The 22,762-nt window shown below is 42.9% G+C and overlaps 1 protein-coding gene across 1 annotated transcript in view; it reads right to left on the reverse strand.

Moving 5' to 3' along the window:
* LOC138350536 (uncharacterized) overlaps positions 1–22,482 on the reverse strand; it is a 50,197-nt gene extending 27,715 nt beyond the window's left edge. Inside the window, exon 1 of the mRNA XM_069301543.1 lies at positions 22,368–22,482. The gene's annotated coding sequence lies outside the window, so the exon portion shown is untranslated. The remainder of the gene's footprint in view (positions 1–22,367) is intronic.
* Positions 22,483–22,762: the final 280 nt, after the last annotated feature.

Here is a 22,762-nt window from a genome sequence, read left to right on the forward strand (position 1 = left end):
AAGGGCTGCCTAGAGGCACATAAAGGGCCGCCTAAAGGCACATAAAGAGGCCGCCTAGAGGTACATAAAGGCCGCCTAGAGGCACATAAAGGGCCGCCTAGAGGCACATAAACTGCCGCCTAGAGGCACATAAAGGGCCGCCTAGAGGCACATAAAGGGCTGCCTTGAGGCACATAAAGGGCCGCCTTGAGGCACATAAAGGGCCGCCTAGAGGTACATAAAGGGCCGCCAAGAGGCACATAAAGGGCTGCCTAGAGGCACATAAAGGGACGCCTAGAGGCACATAAAGGGCTGCCTTGAGGCACATAAAGGGCCGCCTTGAGGCACATAAAGGGCCGCCTAGAGGCACATAAAGGGCCGCCTATAGAGGCACATAAAGGGCTGCCTTGAGGCACATAAAGGGCCGCCTAGAGGCACATAAAGGGCCGCCTAGAGGCACATAAAGGGCCGCCTAGAGGCACATAAAGGGCCACCTAGAGGCACATAAAGGGCCACCTAGAGGTACATAAAGGGCCGCCAAGAGGCACATAAAGGGCCGCCTAGAGGAACATAAAGGGCCACCTAGAGGTACATAAAGGGCCGCCAAGAGGCACATAAAGGGCCGCCTAGAGGAACATAAAGGGGCCGCCTAGAGGCACATAAAGGGGCCGCCTAGAGGCACATAAAGGGCCGCCTAGAGGCACATAAAGGGACCGCCTAGAGGTACATAAAGGGCTGCTTAGAGGCACATAAAGGGCTGCCTAGAGGCACATAAAGGGTCGCCTAAAGGCACATAAAGGGGCCGCCTAGAGGCACATAAAGGGCCGCCTAGAGGCACATAAAGGGCCTCCTAGAGGTACATAAAGGGCCGCCTAAAGGCACATAAAGGGGCCGCCTAGAGGTACATAAAGGGCCGCCAAGAGGTACATAAAGGCCCGCCTAGAGGCACATAAAGGGCCGCCCAGAGGTACATAAAGGGCCGACTAGAGGTACATAAAGGCCCGCCTAGAGGCACATAAAGGGCCGCCTAGAGGTACATAAAGGGCCGCCTAGAGGCACATAAAAAGGCCGCCTAGAGGCGAATAAAAGAGCTGCCTAGAGGCACATAAAGGGCCGCCTAAAGGCACATAAAAAGGCCGCCTAGAGGCGAATAAAAGAGCTGTCTAGAGGCACATAAATGAGCCGCCTAGAGGCACATAAAGGCCCGCCTAGAGGCCCATAAAGGGCTGCCTTGAGTCACATAAAGGGCCGCCTAGAGGCACATAAAGGGCCGCCTAGAGGCACATAAAGGGCCGCCTAGAGGCACATAAAGGGCTGCCTTGAGGCACATAAAGGGCCGCCTAGAGGCACATAAAGGGCCGCCTAGAGGCACATAAAGGGCCGCCTAGAGGCACATAAAGGGCCACCTAGAGGCACATAAAGGGCCGCCTAGAGGTACATAAAGGGCCGCCAAGAGGCACATAAAGGGCCGCCTAGAGGCACATAAAGGGCTGCCTTGAGGCACATAAAGAGCCGCCTAAAGGCACATAAATGGGCCGCCTAGAGGTACATAAAGGGCTGCCTAGAGGCACATAAAGGGCTGCCTAGAAGCACATAAAGGGCCGCCTAAAGGCACATAAAGGGGCCGCCTTGAGGTACATAAAGGGCCGCCTAGAGGCACATAAAGAGCCGCCTAGAGACACATAAAGAGCCGCCTAGAGGAACATAAAGGGCCACCTAGAGGTACATAAAGGGCCGCCAAGAGGCACATAAAGGGCCGCCTAGAGGAACATAAAGGGCCACCTAGAGGTACATAAAGGGGCGCCAAGAGGCACATAAAGGGCCGCCTAGAGGAACATAAAGGGGCCGCCTAGAGGCACATAAAGGCCCGCCTAGAGGCACATAAAGGGGCCGCCTAGAGGTGCATAAAGGGCCGCCTAGAGGCGCATAAAGGGCCGCCTAGATGCACATAAAGGCCCGCCTAGAGGCACGTAAAGGGGCCGCCTAGAGGTGCATAAAGGGCCGCCTAGAGGCGCATAAAGGGCCGCCTAGATGCACATAAAGGGGCCGCCTAGAGGCACATAAAGGGCCGCCTAGATGCACATAAAGGGGCCGCCTAGAGGCACATAAAGGGGCGCCTAGAGGCACATAAAGGGACCGCCTAGAGGCACATAAAGGGCCGCATTGAGGTGCATAAAGGAGCCGCCTAGAGGAACATAAAGGGACCGCATAGAGGCACATAAAGGGCCGCCTAGAGGCACATAAATTGCCGCCTAGAGGTGCATAAAGGGGCCACCTAGAGGTACATAAAGGGCCGCCTAGAGGCACATAAAGGGCCGCCTAGAGGCACATAAAGGGGCCGCCTAGAGGCACATAAAGGTCCGCCTAGAGGCACATAAAGGGGCCGCCTAGAGGCACATAAAGGGCCGCCTAGAGGCACATAAAGGGACCGCCTAGAGGTACATAAAGGGCTGCTTAGAGGCACATAAAGGGCTGCCTAGAGGCACATAAAGGGTCGCCTAAAGGCACATAAAGGGGCCGCCTAGAGGCACATAAAGGGCCGCCTAGAGGCACATAAAGGGCCTCCTAGAGGTACATAAAGGGCCGCCTAAAGGCACATAAAGGGGCCGCCTAGAGGTACATAAAGGGCCGCCAAGAGGTACATAAAGGCCCGCCTAGAGGCACATAAAGGGCCGCCCAGAGGTACATAAAGGGCCGACTAGAGGTACATAAAGGCCCGCCTAGAGGCACATAAAGGGCCGCCTAGAGGTACATAAAGGGCCGCCTAGAGGCACATAAAAAGGCCGCCTAGAGGCGAATAAAAGAGCTGCCTAGAGGCACATAAAGGGCCGCCTAAAGGCACATAAAAAGGCCGCCTAGAGGCGAATAAAAGAGCTGTCTAGAGGCACATAAATGAGCCGCCTAGAGGCACATAAAGGCCCGCCTAGAGGCCCATAAAGGGCTGCCTTGAGTCACATAAAGGGCCGCCTAGAGGCACATAAAGGGCCGCCTAGAGGAACATAAAGGGCTGCCTAGAGGTACATAAAGGGCCGCCTAGAGGTACATAAAGGGCCACCTAGAGGTACATAAAGGGCCGCCTAGATGCACACAAAAAGGGCCGCCAAGAGGCACATAAAGGGTCGCCTAGAGGCACATAAAAAGGCCGCCTAGAGGCGAATAAAAGAGCCGCCTAGAGGCACATAAAGGGCCGCCTAAAGGCACATAAAGGGGCCGCCTAGAGGTACATAAAGGGCCGCCTAGAGGCACATAAAGGGCTGCCTAGAGGCACATAAAGGGCCGCCTAAAGGCACATAAAGAGGCCGCCTAGAGGTACATAAAGGCCGCCTAGAGGCACATAAAGGGCCGCCTAGAGGCACATAAACTGCCGCCTAGAGGCACATAAAGGGCCGCCTAGAGGCACATAAAGGGCTGCCTTGAGGCACATAAAGGGCCGCCTTGAGGCACATAAAGGGCCGCCTAGAGGTACATAAAGGGCCGCCAAGAGGCACATAAAGGGCTGCCTAGAGGCACATAAAGGGACGCCTAGAGGCACATAAAGGGCTGCCTTGAGGCACATAAAGGGCCGCCTTGAGGCACATAAAGGGCCGCCTAGAGGCACATAAAGGGCCGCCTATAGAGGCACATAAAGGGCTGCCTTGAGGCACATAAAGGGCCGCCTAGAGGCACATAAAGGGCCGCCTAGAGGCACATAAAGGGCCGCCTAGAGGCACATAAAGGGCCACCTAGAGGCACATAAAGGGCCACCTAGAGGTACATAAAGGGCCGCCAAGAGGCACATAAAGGGCCGCCTAGAGGAACATAAAGGGCCACCTAGAGGTACATAAAGGGCCGCCAAGAGGCACATAAAGGGCCGCCTAGAGGAACATAAAGGGGCCGCCTAGAGGCACATAAAGGCCCGCCTAGAGGCACATAAAGGGGCCGCCTAGAGGTGCATAAAGGGCCGCCTAGAGGCGCATAAAGGGCCGCCTAGATGCACATAAAGGCCCGCCTAGAGGCACGTAAATGGGCCGCCTAGAGGTGCATAAATGGCCGCCTAGAGGCGCATAAAGGGCCGCCTAGATGCACATAAAGGGGCCGCCTAGAGGCACATAAAGGGCCGCCTAGATGCACATAAAGGGGCCGCCTAGAGGCACATAAAGGGGCGCCTAGAGGCACATAAAGGGACCGCCTAGAGGCACATAAAGGGCCGCATTGAGGTGCATAAAGGAGCCGCCTAGAGGAACATAAAGGGACCGCATAGAGGCACATAAAGGGCCGCCTAGAGGCACATAAATTGCCGCCTAGAGGTGCATAAAGGGGCCACCTAGAGGTACATAAAGGGCCGCCTAGAGGCACATAAAGGGCCGCCTAGAGGCACATAAAGGGGCCGCCTAGAGGCACATAAAGGGCCGCCTAGAGGCACATAAAGGGGCCGCCTAGAGGCACATAAAGGGCCGCCTAGAGGCACATAAAGGGGCCGCCTAGAGGCACATAAAGGGCCGCCTAGAGGCACATAAATTGCCGCCTAGAGGTGCATAAAGGGGCCACCTAAAGGTACATAAAGGGGCCGCCTAGAGGCACATAAAGAGTCGCCTAGAGGCACATAAAGGAGCCGCCTAGAGGCACATAAAGGAGCCGCCTAGAGGCACATAAAGGAGCCGCCTAGAGGCACATAAAGGAGCCGCCTAGAGGCACATAAAAGAGCCGCCTAGAGGTACATAAAGGAGCCGCCTAGAGGCACATAAAGGAACCGCCTAGAGGCACATAAAGGAGCCGCCTAGAGGCACATAAAGCAGCCGCCTAGAGGTACATAAAGAAGCCGCCTAGAGGTGCATAAAGGGGCCGCCTGTAGGTACATAAAGGGCCGCCTAGAGGTACATAAAGGGCCGCCTAGAGGTGCATAAAGGGCCGCCTAGAGGTACATAAAGGGGCCCCCTAGAGGTGCATAAAGGGCCCCCCTAGAGGTGCATAAAGAGCCGCCTAGAGGTACATAAAGGGGCCGCCTAGAGGTACATAAAGGGGCCGCCTAGAGGTACATAAAGGGCCGCCTAGAGGTATATAAAGGGGCCCCCTAGAGGTGCATAAAGAGCCGCCTAGAGGTACATAAAGGGGCCGCTTAGAGGTACATAAAGGTGCCACCTAGAGGTACATAAAGGTGCCGCCAAGAGGTACATAAAGGTGCCGCCTAGAGGTACATAAAGGAGCCGCCTAGAGGTACATAAAGAGCCGCCTAGAGGTACATAAAGGAGCCGCCTAGAGGTACATAAAGGTGCCACCTAGAGGTACATAAAGGGGCCGACTAGAGGTACATAAAGGTGCCGCCTAGAGGTACATAAAGGTGCCGCCTAGAGGTACATAAAGGGCCGCCTAGAGGTACATAAAGAGCCGCCTAGAGGTACATAAAGGGGCCGCCTAGAGGAACATAAAGGTGCCACCTAGAGGTACATAAAGGTGCCACCTAGAGGTACATAAAGGTGCCGCCTAGAGGTACATAAAGGGGCCGCCTAGAGGCATATAAAGGTGCCACCTAGAGGTACATAAAGGTGCCACCTAGAGGTACATAAAGGGGCCGCCTAGAGGTACATAAAGGGGCCGCCTAGAGGCATATAAAGGGGCCACCTAGAGGTACATAAAGGTGCCGCCTAGAGGCATATAAAGGTGCCGCCTAGAGGTACATAAAGGGGCCACCTAGAGGTACATAAAGGTGCCGCCTAGAGGTACATAAAGGGGCCGCCTAGAGGTACATAAAGGGGCCGCCTAGAGGCATATAAAGGGGCCACCTAGAGGTACATAAAGGTGCCGCCTAGAGGCATATAAAGGGGCCACCTAGAGGTACATAAAGGGGCCACCTAGAGGTACATAAAGGTGCCGCCTAGAGGTACATAAAGGGGCCGCCTAGAGGCATATAAAGGGGCCACCTAGAGGTACATAAAGGGGCCACCTAGAGGTACATAAAGGTGCCGCCTAGAGGTACATAAAGGGGCCGCCTAGAGGTACATAAAGGGGCCGCCTAGAGGCATATAAAGGGGCCACCTAGAGGTACATAAAGGTGCCGCCTAGAGGCACATAAAGGTGCCGCCTAGAGGTACATAAAGGTGCCACCTAGAGGTACATAAAGGGCCGCTTAAGTAGTGGGAAACGACTCAATGACCGGCAATTTTACTTTTTTCCCATGCCGGTCATTGAGTCGTAATTTTTTTCCGTAAAACTTTGACTGCCGGTCATTGAGTCGTAATTTTTTTCCGTAAAACTTTGACTGCCAGTCATTGAGTCGTAATTTTTTTCCGTAAAACTTTGACTGCCGGTCATTGAGTCGTAATTTTTTTCCGTAAAACTTTGACTGCCGGTCATTGAGTCGTAATTTTTTTCCGTAAAACTTTGACTGCCGGTCATTGAGTCGTAATTTTTTTCCGTAAAACTTTGACTGCCGGTCATTGAGTCGTTATTTTGTCTGCAAAACTTTGACTGCCGGTCTATGGCGCCGGGCTATTTTCAACTTTTAGACCGGCCGTTTTGGTTTTTTTCCGGGGCCGGTCTACGCACCCCTAGTTTCACGAACTTGAAGTACGACATAGACCGTGCGTTTTGGTTTTTCCGGGGCCGGTCTACGCACCCTGGGTTTTCTACAAGTCGCTCAAGGGGATTAAACGGCCGCCTCCAGTCATACCCAAATTTCGTTAGCTCAGTGACCCTGCACAGACATTGCTAATGGTCAATGACGTCACCAGCTAGCCGCTCAGCGTTCCTGCACCGGCATGTTCAAGGGGATTAAAAAGCCGGTCTATGAGTCGTGTGTTTTGCAATACAACAGTGACCTTGAAACTTAATGTAAAATACCATCATCCCTAGTCTATTTTTAATTTCATATTTACTTCCAACCATCGCCCATTACATTTATCAAAGGGGATCATGTATGTTAGGGAAGAACATAACTTTAGCACTGCAAGAAGTTATGTGTGTATTTTCAAGTTCGTCCCCTGCTGCCGGTATTTACCCAGGTCTTTTTCCTAAATATATAACTTATCCAATTCATTCCTATTCTGTTTCACGTTGATACGTTTAATAGGTTATTAATATTCCCCTTTACTATGACCATTCAGTCACACCTCTATCATGTCACCCCTATTTCTTCTTCGTCATCGTTCTAGAGAATGTAATTTGAGCTTTGACAATCTTTCTTAAAGGATCGTTTATTATGCATAGGGCAAAAATAAAATGAAAAAAACTGTTATCAGTCGTTTATATTAAAAAATAGAGGCCTGGGCATTGGTGATTTCAATGCGTGTTCAGTAGTAAACCAATATTGTCCTTAACCTCATACACGTCTCACATTCGCTCAAAACATACCTCCCACACCTTGCTGTGGCATATAACAAATAAAAAAAAAAATCATTCAGTAAAAGCAAGCCTCTCATCTTTTAAAATAAGGCCTTCTGCGGCGCGAGCCGTGCTAAATGCGGATCCCAGGAGGTTCACACATAAGTGTGAACTCTTAATCTGGCTTAATACCTCACCTATACTCTGTGCTTCATCAAAGTTGATATTCAGCTACAATAGCTCGTATTTTCTCTCATTGCTTATATTTTCTGTTATTCATAAACCCGATCAAACCATCCTAACCTAACCTATCCTAACTTATTATATATAACAAACAAATACATTCTACAGAACAGTTATTGTTGTTGTTTAGTGACATCGTGAAAAGCGACCACAGGTATAGGGATAAGGTATTGCTGGCCATTAGCACATAGGTGTGAAGGTATTACAGCACCTGACTTGTCAACTATGTATGACGTCACCAGACAACCAATGCGACCTTTAGCATCCTACCTGTATATGTACTGTATTTGATATTATTATTCAAAAATGACTAGACTACCCATTCCCACCTAACCTAATTAGAGGTTTAAGAACATACATTTTAGTCATCCACAACTGTAATCATTATTCAGTGATAAGTTCAAAAGTATAACAGAAGCCCAAATGTCGTACTGCAATTTAAGCAGAATCGTACATCTGGCAGCATAGCAGGTGAGCTGAACATAAGAATAAAGGTAACTGCAGAGATCCTATTGGCCCATACGAGGCAGCTCCTATATATTTCCACCCAATCTCATTCATATCCACCCTATGCTTAAAACAACCAAGGGAACCCACTTAAAGTATTAGTGTACAATAATAGTTTTAATAAATAGCTCTTATTCTAGTTTTATACACAACAGCAATTATGAAACCCTATAGCTAGATATTCCTACTATAATCCACAAGTAGTTACCACACATGCGGCAGTACAGCGGATTAGTAGCTGTGTTCATAGGCTAGTCAACTGTCCTAACATCCATCAAATAGATATCCAAATGTCGCACCTCAATTCATCCATCTAGCAACTCAGCTGGATGCTAGCCACTATATTCATAGGCTAATCATTTCTACACCTCAAAAAATCCTAGTCTTGCTACGCAAATCAGGTAACTTGTTTCTAAACCAACACTCGCAAATACAAGCATACATACCTACACATACTTCAAAACCTATGCATTCATAGAGAATAGCCTAGTTTTTTGCCACCATTTCCCCATTAATCAGATGCAATTTATGCCATGCACACAGAAAATACAGCATCTACACACTAAATATGCCATTTATGCACAAAATATATTATTTACACTCAAAATATGCCATCACACAAAATATGTCATTTATAGACAAAAATATAACATTTACATGCAAAAATATGTCAGTTGGACATGAAAATGTAGCATTTACACATTATTGCATGGACACTCAGAGTATGACATTTACACAAAGTACGGTATTTTGCACAAATATATCAAAATGCTTATGCATTTAGACAATCAAAAATGCGCTTTCACTAAAATTACACAATTTCACAAATATAATTTTCACAAAATACCCACACATTGTCTCATAAACAAAAATACACTTACACCATGAAGATCTATTTTATCAGATTACAGAGCTTACACAAAATACACAATTTTTACACACAAATACAGTTGCACCAGTTCCACTTCAACAAATTAAAAACACAACTTGCATAAATGCACTATTATCACAAAAATTATTATAAAACATGGACAATTATTACACAGTTTGTGTAATTATTTTACATCTTTGCACAATTATTACAAGAAAACTTGCTATATAATTACTCAACTTGCACAATGACAATCAGTACACAAAGGTATAAATAAACAATTCGTCCATATGCAATTACACAACATACGCAATTAATACACAACTTATACAAATATTACACATCTTTCATAATTATTACACAACTTGCACAAATACATATCTAGCACAAATATGTACAATACATAACTACCCCAAATATGAAAATACACAACTAGCATAAATACACGATTTACACAAATACAATTGCAACATTTACACAACTTGCTCAAAAAAAATTATCATTACACAACTTACCAAAATATGAACAATACATAACTAGCACATATTCATTAAATGCACAACTAAGCAATTTCCGCAAATACACATACAAAAACATATACAATTAATACATACAACTTGCACAAAACAATACACACTTTATAGAAATATAATCAATACATAATTGCAATAATCATACAACTTATGCAAAATTCATAATCTGCACAATTAATACACAAGTATATTAATTGTACTATATATGTACAAACACAACCAACTAGGTCAAACAATACACAATTTGCATGATATTTTTCTGGGTATATTTAGGACATTAATTATAATATGCTGAGTTTAACCAACTCCCCAAAAGTCAGAATTTCACATATAAAAATGGTGCATATGACTTCCGATGAGCTCAATATATAACACATTCTTTTTCCATTAAGATATCAACATTATTAGTGCTAAACTATTCATCTAACATATGTCCACTGTTTTTATGTCTTATTAATACCTTCCTTGTTACATTCTCTCCAATCAGACCACCATATTTATGTATTTATTCAAACCATCTAACAGACTTATTTGTTCTAGCCTTAGATATGTTAGGGCAGGTGGGGTTAGGTGAAGTCAGTATTTTCTATGATAATTTTAGACAAATTTGCTATATCTTATCAAAATGCATAAATCCTGTTAAAACTTAAATTCATCTAAATCTATCAAAAATATACTTATACTACGCAAATTTGACTAAATTCAACCTAGCTAAACTAACTAAATATGAGCATCCCATATCCTCACATACAAGCCTATGTCGCCTCTGTCCATACATTATATGAGTCTGCCATATAGCTCGAACCCCAAATAGGAAAATTTACACTATTTCATAAACATACTAGTTCATTACCCTAAGATATTATATATGTCCTTCCCTACACGACCTCACCTATCCTGACCTGGCATAATCAAACCTAGATTTAGTTCAAGTTGGTGAAATTTAAGCTATGCCACTTTAATTCGACATAATTTATGGCAATTTCCAACAAATATACCCAAATGTTGCGTAGCATAGCACTGCCAAAGCCCATTTTCGCCTATTCCATACTACCCTACACGACCTCATCTAACCTAGATTTGGTTAAAGTTGATGAAATTTAAGCTATTCCCACCTAAATTTGACCTAATTTAAGGCAATTTCCACCAAATATACCCAAATGTTGTGTATCATAGCATCGCAAAGCCCATTTTTACCTACATTTTCTCCTATTCCATCCTACCCTACACAACCTCACCTAACCTATCCTAGCATATCCAAACCTGGATTTGGTTAAAGTCTGCGAAATTTAAGCTATCCCACATAAATTCGACCTAATTTAAGGTAATTCCCACCAAATATCCCCCAATGTTGCGTATCAGAGCACTGCCAAAGCCCATTTTTACCTACTTTTTCTCCTACTCCATCCTACCCTACGTAACCTTACCTAACCTATCCTACCATATCCAAACCTGGATTTGGTTAAAGTCTGCGAAATTTAAGCTATCCCACCTAAATTCGACCTAATTTAAGGCAATTCCCACCAATATATCCAAATGTTGTGTATCACAGCACTGCCTAAGCCCATTTTTACCTACATTTTCTCCTATTCCATCCTACCCTACGCAACCTTACCTAACCTATCCTAGCATATCCAAACCTAGATTTGGCTAAAGTCGGCGAAATTTAAGTTATCCCATATAAATTTGACCTAAGTTAAGACAATTTCCACCAAATATACCCAAAAATGTTTTGGAACATAGCACGGCCAAAGCTCATTTTAGCTGAGTTTTCACCTATTCCAACCTGCCCTAGACAACCCTACCCAGCCTCTCCTGGCATATCCAAAGTCAGATTTGATTATAGCTGGCAAAATTTATGCCTTTCCAACCTAAATTTTACCTAATTTAAGCCAATTTCCACCGAATATACCCAAATGTTTTGTATCTTAGCATGGCCAAAGTTCATTTTAGCTGAGTTTTCACCTATTCCAACCTGCCCTAGACATCCCTACCCAGCCTCTCCTGGCATATCCAAAGTCAGATTTGATTATAGTTCGCAAAATTTATGCCTTCCCATCTAAATTTTACCTAATTTATGCCAATTTCCACCGAATATACCCAAATGTTTTGTATCTTAGCATGGTTAAAGCTCATTTCACCCAAGTTTTTCACCTATTCCATCTTACCTTACACAGCCTTACCTAACCTGACCTAGCATATCCCAAGCTAGATTTGATTTGAGTTCGTGAAATTTATGCTTACTCACCTAAATTCAACCTAATTTAAGACAATTTCTACCCAAGGAAAATTGGGTAAATGGTAATTAAATAGTTTTGGTGAGTTATATCCCTTTCTAACTAAGGTTAGGTTAAGGATGGTTAAGTTGAACTGATGTAGAGAAAATTCCCATTATTATCATATTTTCCATTAACCTCCCTTCCCCAGGTAATAGAGGTTAGGTTGAGGATGGTTGAATTATGTGGAAAAAATATGGTACGAATATGATGCAATGTTGAACCAAGATTCGTGTATCAGAGGTTAGGTCCAGGGAGGTTGGGTTGATGCATAAACAACACCTTCTTCCCATAAATACAATAAATTTGAATTAGATAAAGGGAGGTTAGGCCCAGGACGGCTGGGTTGATGCACAAATAACACGGTCCTCCCATATTTATGATAAATTTGAAGTTTGATAAATGGAGGTTAGGTCAAGGACGGTTGGGTTGATGCACAAACAACACGTCCTTCCATATTTACGATAAATTTGAATTAGATGAAGGGAGGTTAGGTCCAGGACAGTTGGGTTGATGTGTAAAAACAAAACACATACCCAACACTATATCTACAATATTGAACACAGTTCCAAGTTTTAAGGGAGAGGGGCTGTTAGGTCCATATCCAAAACATCACTTTTCTATGAATATGGTTACGATGTTCAACAAAAAACCTAGCAGGTTAGGCACAGTGCGGATAGGTTCATATCCAAAACTTAAGTTTTCGAAGAAAAATAGATAAAATATTCAACAAAGCTCCAAGACTCTTGCAGGTTAGGCACGGGCATTTAGGTTCATATCCAAAAAACATCACTTCTCTGAGTATATGTCGCATCAGAGGTTGGGTCCAGGTTTAGTTGGAATGGGAGAAAATGTGGATAAAATAGGTTTTGGCTGTGCTATGATACACAACATTTAGGCATATTTGGTGGAAATTGTCTCCAATTTGATGGCAATAGCTTAAATTTCCCTAACTTTAATCAAATCTGCTAGGTCAGGGATAGGTAAGGCTGTGTAAGGTAAGATGGAATAGGTGAAAAACTTGGGTGAAATGAACTTTAACCATGCTAAGATACAAAACATTTGGGTATATTCGGTGGAAATTGGCATAAATTAGGTAAAATTTAGGTGGGAAAGGCATAAATTTTGCGAACTATAATCAAATCTGACTTTGGATATGCCAGGAGAGGCAGGGTAGGGTTGTCTAGGGCAGGTTGGAATAGGTGAAAACTCAGCTAAAATGAACTTTGGCCATGCTAAGATACAAAACATTTGGGTATATTCGGTGGAAATTGGCTTAAATTAGGTAAAATTTAGGTTGGAAAGGCATAAATTTTGCCAGCTATAATCAAATCTGACTTTGGATATGCCAGGAGAGGCTGGGTAGGGTTGTCTAGGGCAGGTTGGAATAGGTGAAAACTCAGCTAAAATGAGCTTTGGCCGTGCTATGTTCCAAAACATTTTTGGGTATATTTGGTGGAAATTGTCTTAAATTAGGTCAAATTTATATGGGATAACTTAAATTTCGCCGACTTTAGCCAAATCTAGGTTTGGATATGCTAGGATAGGTTAGGTAAGGTTGCGTAGGGTAGGATGGAATAGGAGAAAATGTAGGTAAAAATGGGCTTAGGCAGTGCTGTGATACACAACATTTGGATATATTGGTGGGAATTGCCTTAAATTAGGTCGAATTTAGGTGGGATAGCTTAAATTTCGCAGACTTTAACCAAATCCAGGTTTGGATATGGTAGGATAGGTTAGGTAAGGTTACGTAGGGTAGGATGGAGTAGGAGAAAATGTAGGTAAAAATGGGCTTTGGCGATGCTATGATACACAACATTTGGGTATATTTGGTGGAAATTGCCTTAAATTAGGTCAAATTTAGGTGGGAATAGCTTATATTTCATCAACTTTAACCAAATCTAGGTTTGGATATGCTAGGTCAGGTTAGATGAGGTCGTGTAGGGTAGTATGGAATAGGCGAAAATGGGCTTTGGCAGTGCTATGCTACGCAACATTTGGGTATATTTGTTGGAAATTGCCATAAATTATGTCGAATTAAAGTGGCATAGCTTAAATTTCACCAACTTGAACTAAATCTAGGTTTGATTATGCCAGGTCAGGATAGGTGAGGTCGTGTAGGGAAGGACATATATAATATCTTAGGGTAATGAACTAGTATGTTTATGAAATAGTGTAAATTTTCCTATTTGGGGTTCGAGCTATATGGCAGACTCATATAATGTATGGACAGAGGCGACATAGGCTTGTATGTGAGGATATGGGATGCTCATATTTAGTTAGTTTAGCTAGGTTGAATTTAGTCAAATTTGCGTAGTATAAGTATATTTTTGATAGATTTAGATGAATTTAAGTTTTAACAGGATTTATGCATTTTGATAAGATATAGCAAATTTGTCTAAAATTATCATAGAAAATACTGACTTCACCTAACCCCACCTGCCCTAACATATCTAAGGCTAGAACAAATAAGTCTGTTAGATGGTTTGAATAAATACATAAATATGGTGGTCTGATTGGAGAGAATGTAACAAGGAAGGTATTAATAAGACATAAAAACAGTGGACATATGTTAGATGAATAGTTTAGCACTAATAATGTTGATATCTTAATGGAAAAAGAATGTGTTATATATTGAGCTCATCGGAAGTCATATGCACCATTTTTATATGTGAAATTCTGACTTTTGGGGAGTTGGTTAAACTCAGCATATTATAATTAATGTCCTAAATATACCCAGAAAAATATCATGCAAATTGTGTATTGTTTGACCTAGTTGGTTGTGTTTGTACATATATAGTACAATTAATATACTTGTGTATTAATTGTGCAGATTATGTATTTTGCATAAGTTGTATGATTATTGCAATTATGTATTGATTATATTTCTATAAATTGTGTATTGTTTTGTGCAAGTTGTAAGTATTAATTGTATATGTTTTTGTATGTGTATTTGCGGAAATTGCTTAGTTGTGCATTTAATGAATATGTGCTAGTTATGTATTGTTCATATTTTGGTAAGTTGTGTAATGATTATTTTTTTTGAGCAAGTTGTGTAAATGTTGCAATTGTATTTGTGTAAATCGTGTATTTATGCTAGTTGTGTATTTTCATATTTGGGGTAGTTATGTATTGTACATATTTGTGCTAGATATGTATTTGTGCAAGTTGTGTAATAATTATGAAAGATGTGTAATATTTGTATAAGTTGTGTATTAATTGCGTATGTTGTGTAATTGCATATGGACGAATTGTTTATTTATACCTTTGTGTACTGATTGTCATTGTGCAAGTTGAGTAATTATATAGCAAGTTTTCTTGTAATAATTGTGCAAAGATGTAAAATAATTACACAAACTGTGTAATAATTGTCCATGTTTTATAATAATTTTTGTGATAATAGTGCATTTATGCAAGTTGTGTTTTTAATTTGTTGAAGTGGAACTGGTGCAACTGTATTTGTGTGTATAAATTGTGTATTTTGTGTAAGCTCTGTAATCTAATAAAATAGATCATCATGGTGTAAGTGTATTTTGGTTTATGAGACAATGTGTGGGTATTTTGTGAAAATTATATTTGTGAAATTGTGTAATTTTAGTGAAAGCGCATTTTTGATTGTCTAAATGCATAAGCATTTTGATATATTTGTGCAAAATACCGTACTTTGTGTAAATGTCATACTCTGAGTGTCCATGCAATAATGTGTAAATGCTACATTTTCATGTCCAACTGACATATTTTTGCATGTAAATGTTATATTTTTGTCTATAAATGACATATTTTGTGTGATGGCATATTTTGAGTGTAAATAATATATTTTGTGCATAAATGGCATATTTAGTGTGTAGATGCTGTATTTTCTGTGTGCATGGCATAAATTGCATCTGATTAATGGGGAAATGGTGGCAAAAAACTAGGCTATTCTCTATGAATGCATAGGTTTTGAAGTATGCGTAGGTATGTATGCTTGTATTTGCGAGTGTTGGTTTAGAAACAAGTTACCTGATTTGCGTAGCAAGACTAGGATTTTTTGAGGTGTAGAAATGATTAGCCTATGAATATAGTGGCTAACATCCAGCTGAGTTGCTAGATGGATGAATTGAGGTGCGACATTTGGATATCTATTTGATGGATGTTAGGACAGTTGACTAGCCTATGAACACAGCTACTAATCCGCTGTACTGCCACATGTGTGGTAACTACTTGTGGATTATAGTAGGAATATCTAGCTATAGGGTTTCATAATTGCTGTTGTGTATAAAACTAGAATAAGAGCTATTTATTAAAACTATTATTGTACACTAATACTTTAAGTGGGTTCCCTTGGTTGTTTTAAGCATAGGGTGGATATGAATGAGATTGGGTGGAAATATATAGGAGCTGCCTCGTATGGGCCAATAGGATCTCTGCAGTTACCTTTATTCTTATGTTCAGCTCACCTGCTATGCTGCCAGATGTACGATTCTGCTTAAATTGCAGTACGACATTTGGGCTTCTGTTATACTTTTGAACTTATCACTGAATAATGATTACAGTTGTGGATGACTAAAATGTATGTTCTTAAACCTCTAATTAGGTTAGGTGGGAATGGGTAGTCTAGTCATTTTTGAATAATAATATCAAATACAGTACATATACAGGTAGGATGCTAAAGGTCGCATTGGTTGTCTGGTGACGTCATACATAGTTGACAAGTCAGGTGCTGTAATACCTTCACACCTATGTGCTAATGGCCAGCAATACCTTATCCCTATACCTGTGGTCGCTTTTCACGATGTCACTAAACAACAACAATAACTGTTCTGTAGAATGTATTTGTTTGTTATATATAATAAGTTAGGATAGGTTAGGTTAGGATGGTTTGATCGGGTTTATGAATAACAGAAAATATAAGCAATGAGAGAAAATACGAGCTATTGTAGCTGAATATCAACTTTGATGAAGCACAGAGTATAGGTGAGGTATTAAGCCAGATTAAGAGTTCACACTTATGTGTGAACCTCCTGGGATCCGCATTTAGCACGGCTCGCGCCGCAGAAGGCCTTATTTTAAAAGATGAGAGGCTTGCTTTTACTGAATGATTTTTTTTTTTATTTGTTATATGCCACAGCAAGGTGTGGGAGGTATGTTTTGAGCGAATGTGAGACGTGTATGAGGTTAAGGACAATATTGGTTTACTACTGAACACGCATTGAAATCACCAATGCCCAGGCCTCTATTTTTTAATATAAACGACTGATAACAGTTTTTTCATTTTATTTTTGCCCTATGCATAATAAACGATCCTTTAAGAAAGATTGTCAAAGCTCAAATTACATTCTCTAGAACGATGACGAAGAAGAAATAGGGGTGACATGATAGAGGTGTGACTGAATGGTCATAGTAAAGGGGAATATTAATAACCTATTAAACGTATCAACGTGAAACAGAATAGGAATGAATTGGATAAGTTATATATTTAGGAAAAAGACCTGGGTAAATACCGGCAGCAGGGGACGAACTTGAAAATACACACATAACTTCTTGCAGTGCTAAAGTTATGTTCTTCCCTAACATACATGATCCCCTTTGATAAATGTAATGGGCGATGGTTGGAAGTAAATATGAAATTAAAAATAGACTAGGGATGATGGTATTTTACATTAAGTTTCAAGGTCACTGTTGTATCGCAAAACACACGACTCATAGACTGGCTTTTTAATCCTCTTGAACATGCCGGTGCAGGAACGCTGAGCGGCTAGCTGGTGACGTCATTGACCATTAGCAATGTCTGTGCAGGGTCACTGAGCTAACGAAATTTGGGTATGACTGGAGGCGGCCGTTTAATCCCCTTGAGCGACTTGTAGAAAACCCAGGGTGCGTAGACCGGCCCCGGAAAAACCAAAACGCACGGTCTATGTCGTACTTCAAGTTCGTGAAACTAGGGGTGCGTAGACCGGCCCCCGGAAAAAAACCAAAACGGCCGGTCTAAAAGTTGAAAATAGCCCGGCGCCATAGACCGGCAGTCAAAGTTTTGCAGAAAAAAATACGACTCAATGACCGGCAGTCAAAGTTTTACAGAAAAAATTACGACTCAATGACCGGCAGTCAAAGTTTTACAGAAAAAATTACAACTCAATGACCGGCAGTCAAAGTTTTACGGAAAAAAAACACGACTCAATGACCGACAGTCAAAGTTTTACGGAAAAAAAACATGACTCAATGACCGGCAGTCAAAGTTTTACGGAAAAAAATTACGACTCAATGACCGGCAGTCAAAGTTTTACGGAAAAAAATTACGACTCAATGACCGGCAGTCAAAGTTTTACGGAAAAAAATTACGACTCAATGACCGGCAGTCAAAGTTTTACGGAAAAAAATTACGACTCAATGACCGGCAGTCAAAGTTTTACGGAAAAAAATTACGACTCAATGACCGGCATGGGAAAAAAGTAAAATTGCCGGTCATTGAGTCGTTTCCCACTACTCGCTTAGAGGTTCATAAAGGCCGGCCTAGAGGTACATAAAGGGCCGCCTAGAGGTACATAAAGGGCCGCCTAGAGGTACATAAAGGGGCCGCCTAGAGGCACATAAAGGGCCGCTTAGAGGTTCATAAAAGCCGACCTAGAGGTACATAACGGGCCGCCTAGAGCCACAAAAAGAGGCCGTCTAGAGGCACATAAAGGGCTGCCTAGAGGCACATAAAGGGGCCGCCTAGAGGCACATAAAGGGCCGCCTAAAAGTACATAAAAGATCCGCCTAGAGGCACATAAAGGGCCGCCTAGAGGTACATAAAGATCCGCCAAGAAGCACATAAAGGGCCGCCTAGAGGCGTATATGGGGGCTACCTAGCAGTAAATAGGTACTTGGGAGTTAGACAACTGTTGCTGGCTGCTGCCTGGGTGTGTGTTTGGGGGGGGGGGGGGAGTTAGTTAGGTAGTAACAGAGTAGTGATTGACAGTTGAGAGGCGGGCGGAAAGAGCAGAGCTCAACCCCCACAAGCACAACTAGGTCAATACAGAGAAAGAGGAAGACACATAAGTAAACACGCAGAGAGAGAGACAGACACAGATACTGATCTGGGGTATCTCACATAGTACTATATAACAACATAAGAATAACATGAACTGCATAGCACCCATTCATCCTTACCACACCGCTCCCATTTATATTCTCCCAAACTCATTCACGTGTGTCTAACCTACGCTTGAAACAATCCGCCGATCCCACACATATTGTCTTACCTGATAATTTGTACATAAATCAACAACCGTTTCCATACGAACATTGACACACGTCTTTCATGGATATAAACTTGTCCAATTTATATCCAGTGTTACCTTAATTTTTTGTATTTAAAACCTTATTTATATCCCATCTATCTATTTATATATTTCAATACTCTCGCCCCTTATTCGTCGACTTTATAGAGAATGTGAATTTAGTTTTTCTTAATCTCTCTTCATAAAGGAGGTTTCTAATTCCTGTTATTGATTGTTATTATTCTCTGAACAAGATGAAGTGAACTTATGTTCATTCTGTAATACAGAGACCAACAATGAACAGTATAATCCAACTGGGGCTCAACAAGGGCAGGAGCAAGGTGAACAATTCTATTAGATATATTGGTGCTACAACATCTAGAAATATATCCCAGAATACTCTTACCTTTATTCAATATATTTATGTACTAAACTGAAACTTCCAGTCTTTCAAGTAACTTGAATAACCAGTCTTCCTTCTGAACTAGCAACAGTCTTCCTTCTGAACTAGCAACAGTCTTCCTTCTGAACTAGCAACAGTCTTCCTTATGAACTAGCAACAGTCTTCCTTCTGAACTATCAACAGTCTTCCTTCTGAACTAGCAACAGTCTTCCTCCTGAACTAGCAACAGTCTTCCTTCTGAACTAGCAACAGTCTTCCTCCTGAACTAGCAACAGTCTTCCTTCTGAACTAGCAGCAGTCTTCCTTCTGAACTAGCAACAGTCTTCCTTCTGAACTAGCAACAGTCTTCCTTCTGAACTAGCAACAGTCTTCCTTCTGAACGAGCAACAGTCTTCCTTCTGAACTAGCAACAGTCTTCCTTCTGAACTAGCAACAGTCTTCCTTCTGAACTAGCAACAGTCTTCCTTCTGAACTAGCAACAGTGTTCCTTGTGAACCAGCAACAATGTTCCTTGTGAACCAGCAACAGTGTTCCTTGTGAACCAGCAAGAGTGTTCCTTGTGAACCAGCAACAGAGTTCCTTGTGAACCAGCAACAGTGTTCCTTGTGAACCAGCAACAGTGTTCCTTGTGAACCAGCAACAGAGTTCCTTGTGAACCAGAAACAGTGTTCCTTGTGAACCAGCAACAGTGTTCCTTGTGAACCAGCAACAGTGTTCCTTGTGAACCAGCAACAGTGTTCCTTGTGAACCAGCAACAGAGTTCCTTGTGAACCAGCAACAGTGTTCGTTGTGAACCAACAACAGTGTTCGTTGTGAACCAACAACAGTGTTCCTTGTGAACCAGCAACAGAGTTCCTTGTGAACCAGCAACAGTGTTCCTTGTGAACCAACAACAGTGTTCCTTGTGAACCACCAACAGTGTTCCTTGTGAACCAGCAACAGTGTTTCTTGTGAACCAGCAACAGTGTTCCTTGTGAACCAACAACAGTGTTCCTTGTGAACCAGCAACAGTGTTCCTTGTGAACCAGCAACAGTGTTCCTTGTGAACCAACAACAGTGTTCCTTGTGAACCAGCAACAGTGTTCCTTGTGAACCAGCAACAGTGTTCCTTGTGAACCAGCAACAGTGTTCCTTGTGAACCAACAGCAGTGTTCCTTCTGAACCAGCAAGAGTGTTCCTTGTGAACCAGCAACAGTGTTCCTTGTGAACCACCAACAGTGTTCCTTGTGAACCAGCAAGAGTGTTCCTTGTGAACCAGCAAGAGTGTTCCTTGTGAACCATCAACAGTGTTCCTTGTGAACCAACAACAGTGTTCCTTGTGAACCAGCAACAGTGTTCCTTGTGAACCAGCAACACAGTTCAGGAGAGAACAGCCCGCCACAGTCACACAGTCAGCCCCACAACATTAGGGTTCCGGCCTCCGGACAAATACTTGGTAAACAACAATTTGAAAGCAGTTATTACGGACTGATCACAGGAATATTAACATATATTTTCTTCCCATCATCCCGAGCCCGCAGCTGCGATAACATGTGACTTTTACAGTTGTCAAAAGACAGAGGAAGATGGAGACAGAGGCAGGTAGGGAGAGATGTGAAGAGGGAGGGAGAGCGAGGAGATGGAGAGGGAGGGAAGGAGAGAGAGAGAGAGAGAGAGAGAGAGGGGGGGGGGAAAGAAAGAGATAGGGAGAGAGAAAGAGAGAGGGGGAGAGAAAGAGAGCGGGAGAGAGAAAGAGAGAGAGACGGGGGAGAGAGAGAGAGAGGGGAGAGAGAATGAGAGAGAGGGGAGAGAGAGAGAGAGAGAGAGAGAGAGAGAGAGAGAGAGAGAGAGAGAGAGAGAGAGAGAGAGAGAGAGAGAGAGAGAGAGAGAGAGAGAGAGAGAGAAAGAGGGAAGAGAGAGAGTGAGAGGGAAGAGAGAGAGAGAGAGAGAGAGAGAGAGAGAGAGAGAGAGAGAGAGAGAGAGAGAGAGAGAGAGAGAGGAGAGAGAGAGAGAGAGAGAGAGAGAGAGAGAGAGAGAGAGAGAGAGAGAGAGAGAGAGAGCGAGAGAGGGGGGGGGGTAGAGAGGTGTAGGTAAAGGGAGAAAGGGGGAGAGAAAGAGAGAGGGGGGAAAGAGAACTGGGAGAAGGGAGAGACAGTTAATAGTGTGAGAGAGATAGAGAGACAGAGATACCCGGGCTCCACCGGGTGTCCCTACTAGTAAATTATAAAAACATTTCAAATAAATTTACTGCCAGTAACTTAAACAATGACGATAAATATAAATATGTGAGTCACTTAACAATATTTTCCTCCATAACTTCACTACAACACTGGCCACACACCTGTTAGTCCACCATACAGCAGGGAAAGTTACACTTAACACTTTCTTCACTGATAACTTCACTACAACACTGTCCACACACCTGCCAGTCCACCATATAGCAGGGAAAGTTACACTTAACACTGTCTTCACTGATAACTTCACTACAACACTGGCCACACACCTGCCAGTCTACCATATAGCAGGGAAAGTTACACTTAACACTATCTTCACTGATAACTTCACTACAACACTGGCCACACACCTGCCAGTCTACCATATAGCAGGGAAAGTTACACTTAACACTATCTTCACTGATAACTTCACTACAACACTGTCCACACACCTGCCAGTCCACCATATAGCAGAGAATCAACATACTGTACGTGTTTGTGTCTCTCCAAGAAAGTACCAATTGTACTTGGTACAATAGTACCAAGAAAGTACCAAAAGAAATTAAATAATCACTTAAAGTTCTACACTGACACAACCCATTGTACTTTCTCGTATATAAATAAATCTGCTGCCCGTTCTCAACATTTTTCACTCAACAAAATGTTCAATAGTTTTGTTGATACATTTACGGCGACCAGCCAGTGGTGAGGGTGTGGCGGCTGCAGGCTCCAGATACCAGTGATTGCGCCATCACGCAGCCTTGTTTGCTCATCACACGGCGTTATTATTATTATTATTTCACCAGGGAATATTACCCCTATTTACCATTACGTGTAATATCAAACGGTAGAGAATGTACACACAGGGCCAGAGTATATTAGTGTAAGTATGAGTACACACGCCCGCTGGCTGGGAGGTCCGGGGGAACACCACCTCTACTGACACTCCCTCTGTGGGGCCCCCGCTTGGTCCCGCGCCTATAGTGCACATGCGGCACTTCTCGTCTCGTCTTCCCCTAGTTGTGCTTGCGGAGGTTGAGCTTCAGCTCTTTGGTCCCCCCTCTCAAGTGTCAATCTACTGGTGTACAGATTCTTGATTCTTCGGCTCTATCAAATCTACATATGAAACTGTGTATGGAGTCAGCCTCCATAACATCACTGTATAATGCATTCCATCTGTTAACTACCCTGACACTGAAAAAGTATTTCTAATGTCTCTGT

Source organism: Procambarus clarkii, chromosome 46 (genome assembly GCF_040958095.1).
Source record: "Procambarus clarkii isolate CNS0578487 chromosome 46, FALCON_Pclarkii_2.0, whole genome shotgun sequence".
Classification (NCBI taxonomy): domain Eukaryota; kingdom Metazoa; phylum Arthropoda; class Malacostraca; order Decapoda; family Cambaridae; genus Procambarus; species Procambarus clarkii.